The sequence below is a fragment of the Rattus norvegicus genome, chromosome Y (genome assembly GCF_021556685.1).
Source record: "Rattus norvegicus strain SHRSP/BbbUtx chromosome Y, alternate assembly SHRSP_T2T, whole genome shotgun sequence".
NCBI classification, from domain to species: Eukaryota; Metazoa; Chordata; class Mammalia; order Rodentia; family Muridae; genus Rattus; species Rattus norvegicus.
The window spans coordinates 3277471-3282175 of record NC_141555.1 but is presented as its reverse complement, the minus strand read 5'-3'; the positions used below and the strand labels follow the sequence as shown (position 1 = coordinate 3282175).

The 4705-nt window shown below is 50.6% G+C and overlaps 1 pseudogene; it reads left to right on the top strand.

The window, feature by feature from the left end:
* Positions 1-241: 241 nt before the first annotated feature.
* Positions 242-3902, top strand: LOC147997942 (MLV-related proviral Env polyprotein-like; annotated as a pseudogene).
* Positions 3903-4705: the final 803 nt, after the last annotated feature.

The window sequence follows — 4705 nt, the reverse complement described above, 5'->3', positions numbered from 1 at the left end:
TGGTAAGGGGGTCCTAACACAAAGACTGGGACCCTGGAAGCGCCCGGTAGCCTACCTGTCTAAGAAATTAGACCCTGTGGCCTCCGGTTGACCACCATGCCTGAGAATGGTGGCAGCCATTGCTGCCCTAAATAAAGACGCTGGGAAGTTGACCTTGCGTCAGCCACTCACCATCCTGGCACCCCATGCAGTGGAGGCTTTGATAAAACAGCCCCCTGACCACTGGCTCTCTAATTCCCGCATGACCCACTACCAAGCCTTGCTACTGGAGGCGGAACGGGTCCAGTATGGGCCCGTGGTCGCTCTCAACCAAGCCACTCTGCTTCCTTTGCCAGAGGAGGCAGAACAGCACGACTCTCTGCAGAAGTACATGGAACCAGACCAGACCTATCGGACCGACCTCTCCAGGATGCTGACCATACGTGGTACACTGATGGTAGCAGCTACTTGGTGAACGGGGAACGGAAAGCTGGAGCCGCGGTCACTACGGAGGACAAAGTGATCTGGGCAAGCCCCTTGCCTGTTGGTACCTCTACACAGTGGGCTGAACTCATTGCCTTAACCCAGGCGCTCTAAATGGCAGAAGGTAAGAGGCTGAATGTATATACAGACAGCCGCTATGCCTTTGCTACGGCACACATCCATGGAGAGATCTACTGGAGAACAGGGCTGCTCACATCTGAGGGTAAGGACATTAAGAACAAGACTGAAATTCTGGCCCTCCTGGCAGCTCTGTTCCTACCAAAAAGACTGAGCAGTATACATTGCCCAGGGCATCAGAAGAGACACAGCCCCGAGGCACGGGGAAATTGGCTAGTGACGTCTCAGCGCATGAGGCCGCCATGGGCACCCAAGTCCTGTCCTTAAAAGACCAAGATCAACCCACATCTCCACAGCTGGAACAGACTGGTTGGCTCTACACCACAGAGAACGCAAAGCTCCTACAGAAAATGGGGGCCATTTGGTACCCACAGCTAAAATGGTGGGTCTATACTGGGAAAACAGTTATGCCTATGAAGATGACCTTTGAATTAATCTCCTACCTACATAAATTAACACACCTGGAACTCAAGAAGATGAAGACCCTCTTAAGATGAGAAAAGATTGACACCTACCTCCTGGGATGAGATCAGGCCTTGCGGGAGGTGACTGAAAGCTGCAGGGCCTGTGCTCAGGTAAACCCAGGAAAAGCTAAAATTGGACAAGGAGTCCATCCCCGAGGACATAGGCCTGGTACCCACTGGGAAATTGACTTCACTGAAATCAAGCCTGGTATGTATGGACACAAATACCTCTTAGTGTTCATAGATACCTTCTCCGGATGGGTAGTGGCTTTCCCCACGAAACATGAAACGGCCAAGGTAGTGACCAAGAAGCTTCTCGAAGAAATCTTCCCCAGGTATGGAATGCCCCAATTATTGGGGTCAGATAACGGGCCCGCTTTCGTCTCCCAGGTAAGTCAGTTGGTGGCCAAGTTATTGGGGATTGATTGGAAGTTACATTGTGCTTATGGACCCCAAAGTTCAGGACAGGTAGAGCGCATGAATAGAACAATTAAGGAGACTTTATCTAAATTAACGCTTGCAACTGGCTCAAAGGATTGGGTGTCCCTACTACCCCTAGTCCTATACCGGGCCCGGAATACACCGCACTCCCATGGCCTGACTACCTTTGAAATAGTATACGGGACCCCACCCCCATTTATCAATTTCTTTGATTCAATATATCGCTGAATTCGCTAATAGCCCTTCCTTGGTAGCACATCTTCAGGCCCTACAAATCGTGCAGAGAGACATCTGGAAACCTCTAGCCGCAGCCTACCAAGACAGGCTTGAACAACCGACAGTGCCGCACCCGTTCCAGATCGGAGACACCGTGTGGGTGCGCAGACATCAGACCAAGAATCTCGAGCCTCGGTGGAAAGGACCCTATACAGTTCTCCTGACTACCCCGACAGCCTTGAAGGTAGACGGAATTGCAGCTTGGATCCACGCGTCTCACGCCAAGGCAGCCCGACCTGAGGAAACGGCAGATCACAACATCGGGCCCCAGATATGGAAGGCTCAACGCACTCAAAACCCCCTAAAGCTAAGATTTTCACGTTGTTGCTCTTAACTGTCTTATGGACTAGGGGTGGGGCGAGTCTGGGGCCTAGCCCCCACCAGGTATATAATATGTCCTGGATAATAACTAATTTAGAGGCGGGCTGGTCTCAAGTCCTAGCTAATGGTAAGCATGCTGAAGGAACCTGGTGGCCCCCTTTGACTTTCGACCTTTGTCAACTGGCTAAGGGCTCCTGGGAGCATACTGAGCAGACTCCCCACAACTCATACCCACCCTGCAGACACTCTGATTGGTATACTTGTCCCGGAGGTAAGAGGACACGGGAGTGCGGAGGTCCTGAGACCTTCTACTGCACTAAGTGGGGGTGTGAGACTTACACTCGAGGATGGTGGGGGACCAAGAAGGGGGACTTAGTGGCCTTCACCCCTGAGATTCCAGGTGAATCTTGAATTACAATAGAATTCACAGATCAAGGTAAAAACAAAGACTGGAAGGTGGGGCATAGTTGGGGGATACGGTTGTATACCCCTGGCCAAACTAACCCAGGACTCCTGTTCTCCCTCCAACTGATGAGAGAACAGGTCAGACAAGAGATTGGTCCAAACCCAGTCCTCATGGATCAAAAGCCCCCTTCCTGACCAGCACCGGCACTGCCCCCGGTCGGACCCCCACTATGGCTAAACGCCACTCAGAACTCCGGGGATATCTTGAAAACTCCCTCCCCGACTAGGGACCCTTCCACACTGGCCCCTCGCTGCTAGGAATGGGAGACAGGCTAATCAACTTAGTGACTGGGGCATACTTGGCACTCAATTATTCAGGACCTGACAAGACCCAAGAATGCTGGCTGTGCCTGGTCTCTAGCCCGCCCTATTATGAGGGTGTGGCAGTCATGGGGAATTATACTAATCAGACCACGGCCTCGGCCAGCTGCACAACCCTCCCTAGCCATAGGCTGACATTGCTGGAAGTCTCAGGACAGGGACTCTGTATAGGGACCATACCCCCCCCCCCACTCACCAGGTCCTCTGTGCTATCACCAAGAGTATCCCCACTGGAAGCTACTACCTAGTAGCTCCTACAGGCACCTATTGGGCCTGTAACACTGGATTGACACCTTGTATCTCCGCTGCAATCCTCCGCAGATCCTCAGACTACTGTGTACTGGTAGAAATTTGGCCTAAGGTCACCTACCATTGGACCGAGTACATATACTCACATTTTGAGGGGCTGACTCGATTCAGGCGAGAATCAATCACCATGACCCTAGCTCTACCCTTAGGAGGAATCACCTTAGGAGGAATGGCTGCAGGTATAGGGACGGGGACCACCACCCTCATCAAGACGGTTCACTTTCGTCAGCTACAAGCAGCCATGAATGCAGATCTAAAAGCTATAGAGGAATCCGTGAGTGCATTAGAAAAGTCCTTAACATCTTTGTTGAAGTAGTCTTACAAAATAGAGGAGGGCTAGACATGCTGTTCCTTCTTGAAGGAGGGCTATGTGCTTCTCTAAAAGAAGAATGTTGTTTCTATGCATACCATACAGGATTAGTGAGAGATAACATGGCTAAGCTCCGAGAACGCTTGGCCCAGAGACAGAAGCTGTTTGATTCCCAACAAGGCTGGTTCGAGGAGTGGTTTAGCCGATCCCCTTGGTTTGCTACCCTGGTGTCCACCTTGATGGGACCCTTAATCATCCTCCTCCTAATCCTTCTCTTTGGCCCCTGCAATCTAAACAGATTGATGCAGTTCATAAAGAACAGACTCTCAGTCATTCAGATGCTTGTTCTCACCCAACAATACCAGAGGGTAAGACAACAGGAAGAGATTCCTTAGAATTCGATTTGAGTAAAGGATTTTACTGAAGTCTAAAAGAAAATGGGGGAAAATGAAAGACCCACTACATGAGTCTTAACTCAGAGCTGCAAAGGCTTGAATGAGCCCAGGCACACCCAGATACCTAGGGCCAAGTCACCGTTAAAACTAACAGACCATAAATGGAAAGGAATAAAGAACAGACTAGGAGTACCGGATCTGGCAGGAAGGGCTAAGCCCCTAGCCCCTGACATTCAGGATGTCCCAGCCTCCACGTACTCTTTTACCATGTTACAACCTCATTCAAATATGATTCAACCCTGCCAATGTGTGTAGCTATACCTTATTACCTCATCATGTGAAATAACCAACCATATGTGAACATGTCTATATGCCTCATTTAAATCCACCAATCCTCGTAACTATGCATCTGCTTCTGTACGCCCCCTTTTGCTTCCCCAAACACTATAAAAGCCCCATGCTGGAGCTGCTGGGCGCGCAAGTCCTCCAAAGAGACTGTGTGCCCGCAGGTACCTCTGTTTTCCAATTATCCCTCTTGCTGATTGCACCCGAGTGGCCTTGGCTCAGTCATTCGGCGCTTGGGGTCTCCTCCTGAGGGAAAGGTCCTCTCCGGAGGTCTTTCATAGGAAGTGGCTTAGCCCTGGAAGGTCTAGTTGCTTGGCATTGATGTTCATAAGGGGTCTCGAGTCCCTTCAAGCTGTTCCACTTCTTTCTCTGATTCCTTCAACGGGGGTCCTATTCTCAGGTAAGTGGTTTGCTGCTGGCATTTGCCTCTGTATTTCCTGTATTCTGGCTGTGTCTCT